The 17,804-nt window shown below is 39.6% G+C and overlaps 14 non-coding genes across 14 annotated transcripts; all 14 read left to right on the forward strand.

Moving 5' to 3' along the window:
- Nucleotides 1-1,468: 1,468 nt before the first annotated feature.
- Nucleotides 1,469-1,540, forward strand: TRNAP-UGG (transfer RNA proline (anticodon UGG)). Its single transcript has one exon. It is a non-coding gene; the product is annotated as a tRNA-Pro (tRNA).
- A 288-nt stretch (nucleotides 1,541-1,828) lies between these two features.
- On the forward strand, nucleotides 1,829-1,901 carry TRNAV-CAC (transfer RNA valine (anticodon CAC)). Its single transcript has one exon. It is a non-coding gene; the product is annotated as a tRNA-Val (tRNA).
- Nucleotides 1,902-4,066: 2,165 nt separating this feature from the next.
- Nucleotides 4,067-4,143, forward strand: TRNAP-UGG (transfer RNA proline (anticodon UGG)). Its single transcript has one exon. It is a non-coding gene; the product is annotated as a tRNA-Pro (tRNA).
- A 283-nt stretch (nucleotides 4,144-4,426) lies between these two features.
- TRNAV-CAC (transfer RNA valine (anticodon CAC)) lies at nucleotides 4,427-4,499 on the forward strand. Its single transcript has one exon. It is a non-coding gene; the product is annotated as a tRNA-Val (tRNA).
- A 2,134-nt stretch (nucleotides 4,500-6,633) lies between these two features.
- On the forward strand, nucleotides 6,634-6,705 carry TRNAP-UGG (transfer RNA proline (anticodon UGG)). Its single transcript has one exon. It is a non-coding gene; the product is annotated as a tRNA-Pro (tRNA).
- A 288-nt stretch (nucleotides 6,706-6,993) lies between these two features.
- On the forward strand, nucleotides 6,994-7,066 carry TRNAV-CAC (transfer RNA valine (anticodon CAC)). Its single transcript has one exon. It is a non-coding gene; the product is annotated as a tRNA-Val (tRNA).
- A 2,286-nt stretch (nucleotides 7,067-9,352) lies between these two features.
- Nucleotides 9,353-9,424, forward strand: TRNAP-AGG (transfer RNA proline (anticodon AGG)). Its single transcript has one exon. It is a non-coding gene; the product is annotated as a tRNA-Pro (tRNA).
- Nucleotides 9,425-9,712: 288 nt separating this feature from the next.
- TRNAV-CAC (transfer RNA valine (anticodon CAC)) lies at nucleotides 9,713-9,785 on the forward strand. The gene has a single exon. It is a non-coding gene; the product is annotated as a tRNA-Val (tRNA).
- A 2,350-nt stretch (nucleotides 9,786-12,135) lies between these two features.
- On the forward strand, nucleotides 12,136-12,207 carry TRNAP-UGG (transfer RNA proline (anticodon UGG)). The gene has a single exon. It is a non-coding gene; the product is annotated as a tRNA-Pro (tRNA).
- A 288-nt stretch (nucleotides 12,208-12,495) lies between these two features.
- Nucleotides 12,496-12,568, forward strand: TRNAV-CAC (transfer RNA valine (anticodon CAC)). Its single transcript has one exon. It is a non-coding gene; the product is annotated as a tRNA-Val (tRNA).
- A 2,090-nt stretch (nucleotides 12,569-14,658) lies between these two features.
- TRNAP-UGG (transfer RNA proline (anticodon UGG)) lies at nucleotides 14,659-14,730 on the forward strand. Its single transcript has one exon. It is a non-coding gene; the product is annotated as a tRNA-Pro (tRNA).
- A 288-nt stretch (nucleotides 14,731-15,018) lies between these two features.
- On the forward strand, nucleotides 15,019-15,091 carry TRNAV-CAC (transfer RNA valine (anticodon CAC)). The gene has a single exon. It is a non-coding gene; the product is annotated as a tRNA-Val (tRNA).
- A 2,234-nt stretch (nucleotides 15,092-17,325) lies between these two features.
- On the forward strand, nucleotides 17,326-17,397 carry TRNAP-AGG (transfer RNA proline (anticodon AGG)). Its single transcript has one exon. It is a non-coding gene; the product is annotated as a tRNA-Pro (tRNA).
- Nucleotides 17,398-17,685: 288 nt separating this feature from the next.
- TRNAV-CAC (transfer RNA valine (anticodon CAC)) lies at nucleotides 17,686-17,758 on the forward strand. Its single transcript has one exon. It is a non-coding gene; the product is annotated as a tRNA-Val (tRNA).
- The last annotated feature ends 46 nt before the right edge of the window (nucleotides 17,759-17,804 follow it).

The following is a 17,804-nucleotide window of genomic DNA, read 5'->3' on the forward strand; positions in this document are numbered from 1 at the left end:
GCAGTCACTTGAAAAGTAGGGATTCTCAAATAAATGGCAAGAGGTTGAAACAAATCCAAAGAAATGCATGGCATATCTATGAGTAGGTGTATGCATGTATCCATATATAAAGATAGATAGATAGATAGATAGATAGATAGATAGATAGATAGATAGAGATATAGATAGATAGATAGATAGATAGATAGATAGATAGATAGATAGATAGATAGATAGATAGATAGATAGATAGATAGATAGATAGATAGATAGATAGATAGATAGATAGATAGATAGATAGATAGATAGATAGATAGATAGATAGATAGATAGATAGATAGATAGATAGATAGATAGATAGATATAGGGAGAGAGAGAGCGTTAATATAAACAGAGACTTTATTTTCAATCAAGCGGTATTTTCTTTCCTTTAGGAGCAGAATGTTCTGATCATCAGCGCACCAGAATGTAGTGCTTGGTTGGCAAGCATCACATATTGTGATGTGTTAGCTAAGAGTTCCATGTCCTTCAGACTCATATATTCCTCTGTAGTTGTACCTTGGTGATTCCACAAAACATGGCATCATAATCAGCATTCTACTGCCACAGAGTGGACAGAGAAACCATTTAGAATTTCCCTGAAAAAGAAAAAAAGCATACTTAGGCAGAGCTTTGTGGACAGGAAGGACATTAGAGCAAGTGAGGAATAAGCACTGCTTTTGTTAATTTACATAGGCAGAACAGAGACTGCTGGGAAAAGCCTGAAATTAAAGGCACAGAAAATGCCTGCTTCTGGAGAGAACACTAAGAAGCATTGAAAGGTTTTCCTCTGACCCTGGCCACTCTTAAGAGGAATCCTATGATAGTCAGCAGGACCCACCCTAAAAAGGAAGGGACAGCCATTTGGACCCTTTCCACCTTTCCTATATCTCGCCTGATCGAGCCTGATCGAGCGCTGATTGAGCGGATAAGCACATAAGCACATGTACTTCTCATTTTGGGAAGGCATTGCTTAGCTTGTTACCAGCAGCTCAGTTATGTTATGATGTTAGAGGCTATGCAAGGAATGCTTTAGTCCTGCATTAGGCAGTTTTTATTGCTTCTTGCATTCAAGAGATAGATAATTAGCCAGAATCTGTGGCCCAGCTATTCACCTTGGCATTCCGATTTGCACAAAGGGAATAAGTATTTGAGAGAAAAGGCAAAATGTGTTTCTTATGTTGTTATGAACAGCTTTTTATTCTTTCTCTTTAGGCTCTAGCCAATGCAGAAATATATAAATAACTGCTGACTTCCTGTAAGACTTGTCCAATGCTGAGAAAAAAATAAAAGGGGACACTTACAAATGATAGTGCTATCGTTTGAGAAAGGGTAAGTTGACACTGAATTTCCGGTGAATTCACAGACCAAGCATGAAAAAGACCCCAGCATGATCTTCATTGCGGGCTTAGAGCTGGTATTACCTTTTCAGAGGTGAGGGTCTTTCAACGGCTCGTTGGTCTAGGGGTATGATTCTCGCTTTGGGTGCGAGAGGTCCCGGGTTCAAATCCCGGACGAGCCCTTTCATTGGTGCTCTTTTGAAGTATGCATTTCAAAGCCAATATCAATTTTCTCTTTGCAGTAGTGGATGATTATTTGCTAGAGTCTCAAGCTTTTAACCTTGCCCTGCCTGAGCAAATAGGAAACATTTCTCTTTAAGCATTTTGCAAAAATGCTGAACTTGCAAGGCATATACAAGCGTTCAGATAGGGCTGTCGGGCAGGTTGCATGAAAGAAATCTAAAACCAGATGCCCTTGGAATAGTCTGTTTTGAGCAGTTTCATCACAGAAGAATCACCTGTAGGTATCTGTTTCTGTAGTGTAGTGGTTATCACGTTCGCCTCACACGCGAAAGGTCCCCGGTTCGAAACCGGGCAGAAACACTAGTTATATTGTCTTGGCTGCAATGTTGAGAGTTGCCGTTTTGCATGAAATTGTCCAGGCCCTGAAGATGGGTTCATGCAGTCTCGTTCCAAGAAAGTGAATTCTCTTAAAAACAATAACATAATTGGCATGTGGATGTATCTGTTGATTCACAAACCTCACTTTCAAAAGAGCCCTGCATTCGGTTCAATGCTCAACCAGAACAAGCATTAACTTTGAGAATTGTTGGCACCAACAGGCCTCCTATTTTAGTGGAGTGTTTCTGGTTTTAAGTGCTGAGGCTTGGGCTCAATTCCTAGATGATCCTTCTCAAGGTGATGATACAAATGCATCGTCACCTTTTCGTTTAATGTCAGAATTGTTTATTTCCATTTGGTGGTGTATGAATGCTTTCGACAGTATGGGGATTTTTTCTAGCCTTGCATGAATAAAAGCATATCACTCCTCTTTATGTATTTTTCTAATACATTTATATTTGCATCTCCTCTCCTAGCATGCATTTTTGACTATCTTACAGGCTGTATATAATAAGTATCAATTCAGGGGCGCTTCTACTACTCAAATCACAACTGTTCTATCACGACATTGATAAGCAATCTGCATCTGCTTCTGTTGTGTATTGGTTATCATATTTACCTGACGTGTGAAAGTCCCATGTTTGACAGTGCACGTTAACAAAGAAACCAATGATTTTTATTAAAAGTTGTCTTGTGTTTTGGTTACCTTGCATCAGCCAAAACGTGCCAGAGATGACTTCATTTGCAGTCACTTGAAAAGTAGGGATTCTCAAATAAATGGCAAGAGGTTGAAACAAATCCAAAGAAATGCATGGCATATCTATGAGTAGGTGTATGCATGTATCCATATATAAAGATAGATAGATAGATAGATAGATAGATAGATAGATAGAGATATAGATAGATAGATAGATAGATAGATAGATAGATAGATAGATAGATAGATAGATAGATAGATAGATAGATAGATAGATAGATAGATAGATAGATAGATAGATAGATAGATAGATAGATAGATAGATATAGGGAGAGAGAGAGCGTTAATATAAACAGAGACTTTATTTTCAATCAAGCGGTATTTTCTTTCCTTTAGGAGCAGAATGTTCTGATCATCAGCGCACCAGAATGTAGTGCTTGGTTGGCAAGCATCACATATTGTGATGTGTTAGCTAAGAGTTCCATGTCCTTCAGACTCATATATTCCTCTGTAGTTGTACCTTGGTGATTCCACAAAACATGGCATCATAATCAGCATTCTACTGCCACAGAGTGGACAGAGAAACCATTTAGAATTTCCCTGAAAAAGAAAAAAAGCATACTTAGGCAGAGCTTTGTGGACAGGAAGGACATTAGAGCAAGTGAGGAATAAGCACTGCTTTTGTTAATTTACATAGGCAGAACAGAGACTGCTGGGAAAAGCCTGAAATTAAAGGCACAGAAAATGCCTGCTTCTGGAGAGAACACTAAGAAACATTGAAAGTTTTTCCTCTGACCCTGGCCACTCTTAAGAGGAATCCTATGATAGTCAGCAGGACCCACCCTAAAAAGGAAGGGACAGCCATTTGGACCCTTTCCACCTTTCCTATATCGCGCCTGATCGAGCCTGATCGAGCGCTGATTGAGCGGATAAGCACATAAGCACATGTACTTCTCATTTTGGGAAGGCATTGCTTAGCTTGTTACCAGCAGCTCAGTTATGTTATGATGTTAGAGGCTATGCAAGGAATGCTTTAGTCCTGCATTAGGCAGTTTTTATTGCTTCTTGCATTCAAGAGATAGATAATTAGCCAGAACCTGTGGCCCAGCTATTCACCTTTGCATTCCGATTTGCACAAAGGGAATAAGTATTTGAGAGAAAAGGCAAAATGTGTTTCTTATGTTGTTATGAACAGCTTTTTATTCTTTCTCTTTAGGCTCTAGCCAATGCAGAAATGTATAAATAACTGCTGACTTCCTGTAAGACTTGTCCAATGCTGAGAAAAAATAAAAGGGGACACTTACAAATGATAGTGCTATCGTTTGAGAAAGGGTAAGTTGACACTGAATTTCCTGTGAATTCACAGACCAAGCATGAAAAAGACCCCAGCATGATCTTCATTGCGGGCTTAGAGCTGGTATTACCTTTTCAGAGGTGAGGGTCTTTCAACGACTCGTTGGTCTAGGGGTATGATTCTCGCTTTGGGTGCGAGAGGTCCCGGGTTCAAATCCCGGACGAGCCCTTTCATTGGTGCTCTTTTGAAGTATGCATTTCAAAGCCAATATCAATTTTCTCTTTGCAGTAGTGGATGATTATTTGCTAGAGTCTCATGCTTTTAACCTTGCCCTGCCTGAGCAAATAGGAAACATTTCTCTTTAAGCATTTTGCAAAAATGCTGAACTTGCAAGGCATATACAAGCGTTCAGATAGGGCTGTCGGGCAGGTTGCATGAAAGAAATCTAAAACCAGATGCCCTTGGAATAGTCTGTTTTGAGCAGTTTCATCACAGAAGAATCACCTGTAGGTATCTGTTTCTGTAGTGTAGTGGTTATCACGTTCGCCTCACACGCGAAAGGTCCCCGGTTCGAAACCGGGCAGAAACACTAGTTATATTGTCTTGGCTGCAATGTTGAGAGTTGCCGTTTTGCATGAAATTGTCCAGGCCCTGAAGATGGGTTCATGCAGTCTCGTTCCAAGAAAGTGAATTCTCTTAAAAACAATAACATATTTGGCATGTGGATGTATCTGTTGATTCACAAACCTCACTTTCAAAAGAGCCCTGCATTCGGTTCAATGCTCAACCAGAACAAGCATTAACTTTGAGAATTGTTGGCACCAACAGGCCTCCTATTTTAGTGGAGTGTTTCTGGTTTTAAGTGCTGAGGCTTGGGCTCAATTCCTAGATGATCCTTCTCAAGGTGATGATACAAATGCATCGTCACCTTTTCGTTTAATGTCAGAATTGTTTATTTCCATTTGGTGGTGTATGAATGCTTTCGACAGTATGGGGATTTTTTCTAGCCTTGCATGAATAAAAGCATATCACTCCTCTTTATGTATTTTTCTAATACATTTATATTTGCATCTCCTCTCCTAGCATGCATTTTTGACTATCTTACAGGCTGTATATAATAAGTATCAATTCAGGGGCGCTTCTACTACTCAAATCACAACTGTTCTATCACGACATTGATAAGCAATCTGCATCTGCTTCTGTTGTGTATTGGTTATCATATTTACCTGACGTGTGAAAGTCCCATGTTTGACAGTGCACGTTAACAAAGAAACCAATGATTTTTATTAAAAGTGTTTTGGTTACCTTGCATCAGCCAAAACGTGCCAGAGATGACTTCATTTGCAGTCACTTGAAAAGTAGGGATTCTCAAATAAATGGCAAGAGGTTGAAACAAATCCAAAGAAATGCATGGCATATCTATGAGTAGGTGTATGCATGTATCCATATATAAAGATAGATAGATAGATAGATAGATAGATAGAGATATAGATAGATAGATAGATAGATAGATAGATAGATAGATAGATAGATAGATAGATAGATAGATAGATAGATAGATAGATAGATAGATAGATAGATAGATAGATAGATAGATATAGGGAGAGAGAGAGCGTTAATATAAACAGAGACTTTATTTTCAATCAAGCGGTATTTTCTTTCCTTTAGGAGCAGAATGTTCTGATCATCAGCGCACCAGAATGTAGTGCTTGGTTGGCAAGCATCACATATTGTGATGTGTTAGCTAAGAGTTCCATGTCCTTCAGACTCATATATTCCTCTGTAGTTGTACCTTGGTGATTCCACAAAACATGGCATCATAATCAGCATTCTACTGCCACAGAGTGGACAGAGAAACCATTTAGAATTTCCCTGAAAAAGAAAAAAAGCATACTTAGGCAGAGCTTTGTGGACAGGAAGGACATTAGAGCAAGTGAGGAATAAGCACTGCTTTTGTTAATTTACATAGGCAGAACAGAGACTGCTGGGAAAAGCCTGAAATTAAAGGCACAGAAAATGCCTGCTTCTGGAGAGAACACTAAGAAGCATTGAAAGTTTTTCCTCTGACCCTGGCCACTCTTAAGAGGAATCCTATGATAGTCAGCAGGACCCACCCTAAAAAGGAAGGGACAGCCATTTGGACCCTTTCCACCTTTCCTATATCTCGCCTGATCGAGCGCTGATTGAGCGCTGATTAAGCGGATAAGCACATAAGCACATGTACTTCTCATTTTGGGAAGGCATTGCTTAGCTTGTTACCAGCAGCTCAGTTATGTTATGATGTTAGAGGCTATGCAAGGAATGCTTTAGTCCTCCATTAAACAGTTTTTATTGCTTCTTGCATTCAAGAGATAGATAATTAGCCAGAATCTGTGGCCCAGCTATTCACCTTGGCATTCCGATTTGCACAAAGGGAATAAGTATTTGAGAGAAAAGGCAAAATGTGTTTCTTATGTTGTTATGAACAGCTTTTTATTCTTTCTCTTTAGGCTCTAGCCAATGCAGAAATATATAAATAACTGCTGACTTCCTGTAAGACTTGTCCAATGCTGAGAAAAAATAAAAGGGGACACTTACAAATGATAGTGCTATCGTTTGAGAAAGGGTAAGTTGACACTGAATTTCCTGTGAATTCACAGACCAAGCATGAAAAAGACCCCAGCATGATCTTCATTGCGGGCTTAGAGCTGGTATTACCTTTTCAGAGGTGAGGGTCTTTCAACGGCTCGTTGGTCTAGGGGTATGATTCTCGCTTTGGGTGCGAGAGGTCCCGGGTTCAAATCCCGGACGAGCCCTTTCATTGGTGCTCTTTTGAAGTATGCATTTCAAAGCCAATATCAATTTTCTCTTTGCAGTAGTGGATGATTATTTGCTAGAGTCTCATGCTTTTAACCTTGCCCTGCCTGAGCAAATAGGAAACATTTCTCTTTAAGCATTTTGCAAAAATGCTGAACTTGCAAGGCATATACAAGCGTTCAGATAGGGCTGTCGGGCAGGTTGCATGAAAGAAATCTAAAACCAGATGCCCTTGGAATAGTCTGTTTTGAGCAGTTTCATCACAGAAGAATCACCTGTAGGTATCTGTTTCTGTAGTGTAGTGGTTATCACGTTCGCCTCACACGCGAAAGGTCCCCGGTTCGAAACCGGGCAGAAACACTAGTTATATTGTCTTGGCTGCAATGTTGAGAGTTGCCGTTTTGCATGAAATTGTCCAGGCCCTGAAGATGGGTTCATGCAGTCTCGTTCCAAGAAAGTGAATTCTCTTAAAAACAATAACATAATTGGCATGTGGATGTATCTGTTGATTCACAAACCTCACTTTCAAAAGAGCCCTGCATTCGGTTCAATGCTCAACCAGAACAAGCATTAACTTTGAGAATTGTTGGCACCAACAGGCCTCCTATTTTAGTGGAGTGTTTCTGGTTTTAAGTGCTGAGGCTTGGGCTCAATTCCTAGATGATCCTTCTCAAGGTGATGATACAAATGCATCGTCACCTTTTCGTTTAATGTCAGAATTGTTTATTTCCATTTGGTGGTGTATGAATGCTTTCGACAGTATGGGGATTTTTTCTAGCCTTGCATGAATAAAAGCATATCACTCCTCTTTATGTATTTTTCTAATACATTTATATTTGCATCTCCTCTCCTAGCATGCATTTTTGACTATCTTACAGGCTGTATATAATAAGTATCAATTCAGGGGCGCTTCTACTACTCAAATCACAACTGTTCTATCACGACATTGATAAGCAATCTGCATCTGCTTCTGTTGTGTATTGGTTATCATATTTACCTGACGTGTGAAAGTCCCATGTTTGACAGTGCACGTTAACAAAGAAACCAATGATTTTTATTAAAAGTTGTCTTGTGTTTTGGTTACCTTGCATCAGCCAAAACGTGCCAGAGATGACTTCATTTGCAGTCACTTGAAAAGTAGGGATTCTCAAATAAATGGCAAGAGGTTGAAACAAATCCAAAGAAATGCATGGCATATCTATGAGTAGGTGTATGCATGTATCCATATATAAAGATAGATAGATAGATAGATAGATAGATAGATAGATAGATAGATAGATAGATAGATAGATAGATAGATAGATAGATAGAGAGATAGATAGATAGATAGATAGATAGATAGATAGATAGATAGATAGATAGATAGATAGATAGATAGATAGATAGATAGATAGATAGATAGATAGATAGATAGATAGATAGATAGATAGATAGATAGATAGATAGATAGATAGATAGATAGATAGATAGATAGATAGATAGATAGATAGATAGATAGATAGATAGATAGATAGATAGATATAGGGAGAGAGAGAGCGTTAATATAAACAGAGACTTTATTTTCAATCAAGCGGTATTTTCTTTCCTTTAGGAGCAGAATGTTCTGATCATCAGCGCACCAGAATGTAGTGCTTGGTTGGCAAGCATCACATATTGTGATGTGTTAGCTAAGAGTTCCATGTCCTTCAGACTCATATATTCCTCTGTAGTTGTACCTTGGTGATTCCACAAAACATGGCATCATAATCAGCATTCTACTGCCACAGAGTGGACAGAGAAACCATTTAGAATTTCCCTGAAAAAGAAAAAAAGCATACTTAGGCAGAGCTTTGTGGACAGGAAGGACATTAGAGCAAGTGAGGAATAAGCACTGCTTTTGTTAATTTACATAGGCAGAACAGAGACTGCTGGGAAAAGCCTGAAATTAAAGGCACAGAAAATGCCTGCTTCTGGAGAGAACACTAAGAAGCATTGAAAGTTTTTCCTCTGACCCTGGCCACTCTTAAGAGGAATCCTATGATAGTCAGCAGGACCCACCCTAAAAAGGAAGGGACAGCCATTTGGACCCTTTCCACCTTTCCTATATCTCGCCTGATCGAGCGCTGATTGAGCGCTGATTGAGCGGATAAGCACATAAGCACATGTACTTCTCATTTTGGGAAGGCATTGCTTAGCTTGTTACCAGCAGCTCAGTTATGTTATGATGTTAGAGGCTATGCAAGGAATGCTTTAGTCCTCCATTAAACAGTTTTTATTGCTTCTTGCATTCAAGAGATAGATAATTAGCCAGAATCTGTGGCCCAGCTATTCACCTTGGCATTCCGATTTGCACAAAGAGAATAAGTATTTGAGAGAAAAGGCAAAATGTGTTTCTTATGTTGTTATGAACAGCTTTTTATTCTTTCTCTTTAGGCTCTAGCCAATGCAGAAATATATAAATAACTGCTGACTTCCTGTAAGACGTGTCCAATGCTGAGACAAAATAAAAGGGGACACTTACAAATGATAGTGCTATCGTTTGAGAAAGGGTAAGTTGACACTGAATTTCCTGTGAATTCACAGACCAAGCACGAAAAAGACCCCAGCATGATCTTCATTGCGGGCTTAGAGCTGGTATTACCTTTTCAGAGGTGAGGGTCTTTCAACGGCTCGTTGGTCTAGGGGTATGATTCTCGCTTAGGGTGAGAGAGGTCCCGGGTTCAAATCCCGGACGAGCCCTTTCATTGGTGCTCTTTTGAAGTATGCATTTCAAAGCCAATATTAATTTTCTCTTTGCAGTAGTGGATGCATATTTGCTAGAGTCTCATGCTTTTAACCTTGCCCTGCCTGAGCAAATAGGAAACATTTCTCTTTAAGCATTTTGCAAAAATGCTGAACTTGCAAGGCATATACAAGCGTTCAGATAGGGCTGTCGGGCAGGTTGCATGAAAGAAATCTAAAACCAGATGCCCTTGGAATAGCCTGTTTTGAGCAGTTTCATCACAGAAGAATCACCAGTAGGTATCTGTTTCTGTAGTGTAGTGGTTATCACACTCGCCTCACACGCGAAAGGTCCCCGGTTCGAAACCGGGCAGAAACACTAGTTATATTGTCTTGGCTGCAATGTTGAGAGTTGCCGTTTTGCATGAAATTGTCCAGGCCCTGAAGATGGGTTCATGCAGTCTCGTTCCAAGAAAGTGAATTCTCTTAAAAACAATAACATAATTGGCATGTGGATGTATCTGTTGATTCACAGACCTCACTTTCAAAAGAGCCCTGCATTCGGTTCAATGCTCAACCAGAACAAGCATTAACTTTGAGAAATGTTGGCACCAACAGGCCTCTTATTTTAGTGGAGTGTTTCTGGTTTTTAAGTGCTGAGGCTTGGGCTCAATTCCTAGATGATCCTTCTCAAGGTGATGATACAAATGCATCGTCACCTTTTCGTTTAATGTCAGAATTGTTTATTTCCATTTGGTGGTGTATGAATGCTTTCGACAGTATGGGGATTTTTTCTAGCCTTGCATGAATAAAAGCATATCACTCCTCTTTATGTATTTTTCTAATACATTTATATTTGCATCTCCTCTCCTAGCATGCATTTTTGACTATCTTACAGGCTGTATATAATAAGTATCAATTCAGGGGCGCTTCTTCTACTCAAATCACAACTGTTCTATCACGACATTGATAAGCAATCTGCATCTGCTTCTGTTGTGTATTGGTTATCATATTTACCTGACGTGTGAAAGTCCCATGTTGGACAGTGCACGTTAACAAAGAAACCAATGATTTTTATTAAAATTTGTCTTGTGTTTTGGTTACCTTGCATCAGCCAAACCGTGCCAGAGATTACTTCATTTGCAATCACTTGAAAAGTAGGGATTCTCAAATAAATGGCAAGAGGTTGAAACAAATCCAAAGAAATGCATGGCATATCTATGTGTAGGTGTATGTATGTATCCATATATAAAGATAGATAGATAGATAGATAGATAGATAGATAGATAGATAGATAGATAGATAGATAGATAGATAGATAGATAGATAGATAGATAGATAGATAAATAGATGGATGGATGGATGGATGGATGGATGGATGGATGGATGGATGGATGGATGGATGGATGGATGGATGGATGAATGGATAGACGGACAGACAGACAGACAGACAGACAGACAGACAGACAGACAGACAGACAGATAGATAGATAGATAGATAGATAGATAGATAGATAGATAGATAGATAGATAGATAGATAGATAGATAGATAGATAGATAGATAGATAGATAGATAGATAGATAGATAGATAGATAGATAGATATAGGGAGAGAGAGAGCGTTAATATAAACAGAGACTTTATTTTCAATCAAGCGGTCTTTTCTTTCCTTTAGGAGCAGAATGTTCTGATCATCAGCGCACCAGAATGTAGTGCTTGGTTGGCAAGCATCACATATTGTGATGTGTTAGCTAAGAGTTCCATGTCCTTCAGACTCATATATTCCTCTGTAGTTGTACCTTGGTGATTCAACAAAACATGGCATCATAATCAGCATTCTACTGCCACAGAGTGGACAGAGAAACCATTTAGAATTTCACTGAAAAAGAAAAAAAGCATACTTAGGCAGAGCTTTGTGGACAGGAAGGACATTAGAACAAGTGAGGAATAAGCACTGCTTTTGTTAATTTACATAGGCAGAACAGAGACTGCTGGGAAAAACCTGAAATTACAGGCACAGAAAATGCCTGCTTCTGGAGAGAACACTAAGAAGCATTGAAAGTTTTTCCTCTGACCCTGGCCACTCTTAAGAGGAATCCTATGATAGTCAGCAGGACCCACCCTAAAAAGGAAGGGACAGCCATTTGGACCCTTTCCACCTTTTCTATATCTCGCCTGATCGAGCCTGATTGAGCGCTGAATGAGCGGATAAGCACATAAGCACATGTACTTCTCATTTTGGGAAGGTATTGCTTAGCTTGTTACCAGCAGCTCAGTTATGTTATGATGTTAGAGGCTATGCAAGGAATGCTTTAGTCCTGCATTAGGCAGTTTTTATTGCTTCTTGCATTCAAGAGATAGATAATTAGCCAGAATCTGTGGCCCAGCTATTCACCTTGGCATTCCGATTTGCACAAAGGGAATAAGTATTTGAGAGAAAAGGCAAAATGTGTTTCTTATGTTGTTATGAACAGCTTTTTATTCTTTCTCTTTAGGCTCTAGCCAATGCAGAAATATATAAATAACTGCTGACTTCCTGTAAGACTTGTCCAATGCTGAGAAAAAATAAAAGGGGACACTTACAAATGATAGTGCTATCGTTTGAGAAAGGGTAAGTTGACACTGAATTTCCTGTGAATTCACAGACCAAGCATGAAAAAGACCCCAGCATGATCTTCATTGCGGGCTTAGAGCTGGTATTACCTTTTCAGAGGTGAGGGTCTTTCAACGGCTCGTTGGTCTAGGGGTATGATTCTCGCTTTGGGTGCGAGAGGTCCCGGGTTCAAATCCCGGACGAGCCCTTTCATTGGTGCTCTTTTGAAGTATGCATTTCAAAGCCAATATCAATTTTCTCTTTGCAGTAGTGGATGATTATTTGCTAGAGTCTCATGCTTTTAACCTTGCCCTGCCTGAGCAAATAGGAAACATTTCTCTTTAAGCATTTTGCAAAAATGCTGAACTTGCAAGGCATATACAAGCGTTCAGATAGGGCTGTCGGGCAGGTTGCATGAAAGAAATCTAAAACCAGATGCCCTTGGAATAGTCTGTTTTGAGCAGTTTCATCACAGAAGAATCACCTGTAGGTATCTGTTTCTGTAGTGTAGTGGTTATCACGTTCGCCTCACACGCGAAAGGTCCCCGGTTCGAAACCGGGCAGAAACACTAGTTATATTGTCTTGGCTGCAATGTTGAGAGTTGCCGTTTTGCATGAAATTGTCCAGGCCCTGTAGATGGGTTCATGCAGTCTCGTTCCAAGAAAGTGAATTCTCTTAAAAACAATAACATAATTGGCATGTGGATGTATCTGTTGATTCACAGACCTCACTTTCAAAAGAGCCCTGCATTCGGTTCAATGCTCAACCAGAACAAGCATTAACTTTGAGAATTGTTGGCACCAACAGGCCTCCTATTTTAGTGGAGTGTTTCTGGTTTTAAGTGCTGAGGCTTGGGCTCAATTCCTAGATGATCCTTCTCAAGGTGATGATACAAATGCATCGTCACCTTTTCGTTTAATGTCAGAATTGTTTATTTCCATTTGGTGGTGTATGAATGCTTTCGACAGTATGGGGATTTTTTCTAGCCATGCATGAATAAAAGCATATCACTCCTCTTTATGTATTTTTCTAATACATTTATATTTGCATCTCCTCTCCTAGCATGCATTTTTGACTATCTTACAGGCTGTATATAATAAGTATCAATTCAGGGGCGCTTCTACTACTCGAATCACAACTGTTCTATCACGACATTGATAAGCAATCTGCATCTGCTTCTGTTGTGTATTGGTTATCATATTTACCTGACGTGCGAAAGTCCCATGTTTGACAGTGCACGTTAACAAAGAAACCAATGATTCTTGTGTTTTGGTTACCTTGCATCAGCCAAAACGTGCCAGAGATGACTTCATTTGCAGTCACTTGAAAAGTAGGGATTCTCAAATAAATGGCAAGAGGTTGAAACAAATCCAAAGAAATGCATGGCATATCTATGAGTAGGTGTATGCATGTATCCATATATAAAGATAGATAGATAGATAGATAGATAGATAGATAGATAGATAGATAGATAGAGATATAGATAGATAGATAGATAGATAGATAGATAGATAGATAGATAGATAGATAGATATAGGGAGAGAGAGAGCGTTAATATAAACAGAGACTTTATTTTCAATCAAGCGGTATTTTCTTTCCTTTAGGAGCAGAATGTTCTGATCATCAGCGCACCAGAATGTAGTGCTTGGTTGGCAAGCATCACATATTGTGATGTGTTAGCTAAGAGTTCCATGTCCTTCAGACTCATATATTCCTCTGTAGTTGTACCTTGGTGATTCCACAAAACATGGCATCATAATCAGCATTCTACTGCCACAGAGTGGACAGAGAAACCATTTAGAATTTCCCTGAAAAAGAAAAAAAGCATACTTAGGCAGAGCTTTGTGGACAGGAAGGACAATAGAGCAAGTGAGGAATAAGCACTGCTTTTGTTAATTTACATAGGCAGAACAGAGACTGCTGGGAAAAGCCTGAAATTAAAGGCACAGAAAATGCCTGCTTCTGGAGAGAACACTAAGAAGCGTTGAAAGTTTTTCCTCTGACCCTGGCCACTCTTAAGAGGAATCCTATGATAGTCAGCAGGACCCACCCTAAAAAGGAAGGGACAGCCATTTGGACCCTTTCCACCTTTCCTATATCTCGCCTGATCTCGCCTGATCGAGCGCTGATTGAGCGGATAAGCACATAAGCACATGTACTTCTCATTTTGGGAAGGCATTGCTTAGCTTGTTACCAGCAGCTCAGTTATGTTATGATGTTAGAGGCTATGCAAGGAATGCTTTAGTCCTGCATTAGGCAGTTTTTATTGCTTCTTGCATTCAAGAGATAGATAATTAGCCAGAATCTGTGGCCCAGCTATTCACCTTGGCATTCCGATTTGCACAAAGGGAATAAGTATTTGAGAGAAAAGGCAAAATGTGTTTCTTATGTTGTTATGAACAGCTTTTTATTATTTCTCTTTAGGCTCTAGCCAATGCAGAAATATATAAATAACTGCTGACTTCCTGTAAGACTTGTCCAATGCTGAGAAAAAATAAAAGGGGACACTTACAAATGATAGTGCTATCGTTTGAGAAAGGGTAAGTTGACACTGAATTTCCTGTGAATTCACAGACCAAGCATGAAAAAGACCCCAGCATGATCTTCATTGCGGGCTTAGAGCTGGTATTACCTTTTCAGAGGTGAGGGTCTTTCAACGGCTCGTTGGTCTAGGGGTATGATTCTCGCTTTGGGTGCGAGAGGTCCCGGGTTCAAATCCCGGACGAGCCCTTTCATTGGTGCTCTTTTGAAGTATGCATTTCAAAGCCAATATCAATTTTCTCTTTGCAGTAGTGGATGATTATTTGCTAGAGTCTCATGCTTTTAATCTTGCCCTGCCTGAGCAAATAGGAAACATTTCTCTTTAAGCATTTTGCAAAAATGCTGAACTTGCAAGGCATATACAAGCGTTCAGATAGGGCTGTCGGGCAGGTTGCATGAAAGAAATCTAAAACCAGATGCCCTTGGAATAGTCTGTTTTGAGCAGTTTCATCACAGAAGAATCACCTGTAGGTATCTGTTTCTGTAGTGTAGTGGTTATCACGTTCGCCTCACACGCGAAAGGTCCCCGGTTCGAAACCGGGCAGAAACACTAGTTATATTGTCTTGGCTGCAATGTTGAGAGTTGCCGTTTTGCATGAAATTGTCCAGGCCCTGAAGATGGGTTCATGCAGTCTCGTTCCAAGAAAGTGAATTCTCTTAAAAACAATAACATAATTGGCATGTGGATGTATCTGTTGATTCACAAACCTCACTTTCAAAAGAGCCCTGCATTCGGTTCAATGCTCAACCAGAACAAGCATTAACTTTGAGAATTGTTGGCACCAACAGGCCTCCTATTTTAGTGGAGTGTTTCTGGTTTTAAGTGCTGAGGCTTGGGCTCAATTCCTAGATGATCCTTCTCAAGGTGATGATACAAATGCATCGTCACCTTTTCGTTTAATGTCAGAATTGTTTATTTCCATTTGGTGGTGTATGAATGCTTTCGACAGTATGGGGATTTTTTCTAGCCTTGCATGAATAAAAGCATATCACTCCTCTTTATGTATTTTTCTAATACATTTATATTTGCATCTCCTCTCCTAGCATGCATTTTTGACTATCTTACAGGCTGTATATAATAAGTATCAATTCAGGGGCGCTTCTACTACTCAAATCACAACTGTTCTATCACGACATTGATAAGCAATCTGCATCTGCTTCTGTTGTGTATTGGTTATCATATTTACCTGACGTGTGAAAGTCCCATGTTTGACAGTGCACGTTAACAAAGAAACCAATGATTTTTATTAAAAGTTGTCTTGTGTTTTGGTTACCTTGCATCAGCCAAAACGTGCCAGAGATGACTTCATTTGCAGTCACTTGAAAAGTAGGGATTCTCAAATAAATGGCAAGAGGTTGAAACAAATCCAAAGAAATGCATGGCATATCTATGAGTAGGTGTATGCATGTATCCATATATAAAGATAGATAGATAGATAGATAGATAGATAGATAGATAGATAGATAGATAGATAGATAGATAGATAGATAGATAGATAGAGAGATAGATAGATAGATAGATAGATAGATAGATAGATAGATAGATAGATAGATAGATAGATAGATAGATAGATAGATAGATAGATAGATAGATAGATAGATAGATAGATAGATAGATAGATAGATAGATAGATAGATAGATAGATAGATAGATAGATATAGGGAGAGAGAGAGCGTTAATATAAACAGAGACTTTATTTTCAATCAAGCGGTATTTTCTTTCCTTTAGGAGCAGAATGTTCTGATCATCAGCGCACCAGAATGTAGTGCTTGGTTGGCAAGCATCACATATTGTGATGTGTTAGCTAAGAGTTCCATGTCCTTCAGACTCATATATTCCTCTGTAGTTGTACCTTGGTGATTCCACAAAACATGGCATCATAATCAGCATTCTACTGCCACAGAGTGGACAGAGAAACCATTTAGAATTTCCCTGAAAAAGAAAAAAAGCATACTTAGGCAGAGCTTTGTGGACAGGAAGGACATTAGAGCAAGTGAGGAATAAGCACTGCTTTTGTTAATTTACATAGGCAGAACAGAGACTGCTGGGAAAAGCCTGAAATTAAAGGCACAGAAAATGCCTGCTTCTGGAGAGAACACTAAGAAGCATTGAAAGTTTTTCCTCTGACCCTGGCCACTCTTAAGAGGAATCCTATGATAGTCAGCAGGACCCACCCTAAAAAGGAAGGGACAGCCATTTGGACCCTTTCCACCTTTCCTATATCTCGCCTGATCGAGCGCTGATTGAGCGCTGATTGAGCGGATAAGCACATAAGCACATGTACTTCTCATTTTGGGAAGGCATTGCTTAGCTTGTTACCAGCAGCTCAGTTATGTTATGATGTTAGAGGCTATGCAAGGAATGCTTTAGTCCTCCATTAAACAGTTTTTATTGCTTCTTGCATTCAAGAGATAGATAATTAGCCAGAATCTGTGGCCCAGCTATTCACCTTGGCATTCCGATTTGCACAAAGGGAATAAGTATTTGAGAGAAAAGGCAAAATGTGTTTCTTATGTTGTTATGAACAGCTTTTTATTCTTTCTCTTTAGGCTCTAGCCAATGCAGAAATATATAAATAACTGCTGACTTCCTGTAAGACGTGTCCAATGCTGAGACAAAATAAAAGGGGACACTTACAAATGATAGTGCTATCGTTTGAGAAAGGGTAAGTTGACACTGAATTTCCTGTGAATTCACAGACCAAGCACGAAAAAGACCCCAGCATGATCTTCATTGCGGGCTTAGAGCTGGTATTACCTTTTCAGAGGTGAGGGTCTTTCAACGGCTCGTTGGTCTAGGGGTATGATTCTCGCTTAGGGTGAGAGAGGTCCCGGGTTCAAATCCCGGACGAGCCCTTTCATTGGTGCTCTTTTGAAGTATGCATTTCAAAGCCAATATTAATTTTCTCTTTGCAGTAGTGGATGCATATTTGCTAGAGTCTCATGCTTTTAACCTTGCCCTGCCTGAGCAAATAGGAAACATTTCTCTTTAAGCATTTTGCAAAAATGCTGAACTTGCAAGGCATATACAAGCGTTCAGATAGGGCTGTCGGGCAGGTTGCATGAAAGAAATCTAAAACCAGATGCCCTTGGAATAGCCTGTTTTGAGCAGTTTCATCACAGAAGAATCACCAGTAGGTATCTGTTTCTGTAGTGTAGTGGTTATCACACTCGCCTCACACGCGAAAGGTCCCCGGTTCGAAACCGGGCAGAAACACTAGTTATATTGTCTTGGCTGCAATGTTGAGAGTTGCCGTTTTGCA

Source organism: Lissotriton helveticus, chromosome 8 (assembly GCF_964261635.1).
Source record: "Lissotriton helveticus chromosome 8, aLisHel1.1, whole genome shotgun sequence".
NCBI classification, from domain to species: Eukaryota; Metazoa; Chordata; class Amphibia; order Caudata; family Salamandridae; genus Lissotriton; species Lissotriton helveticus.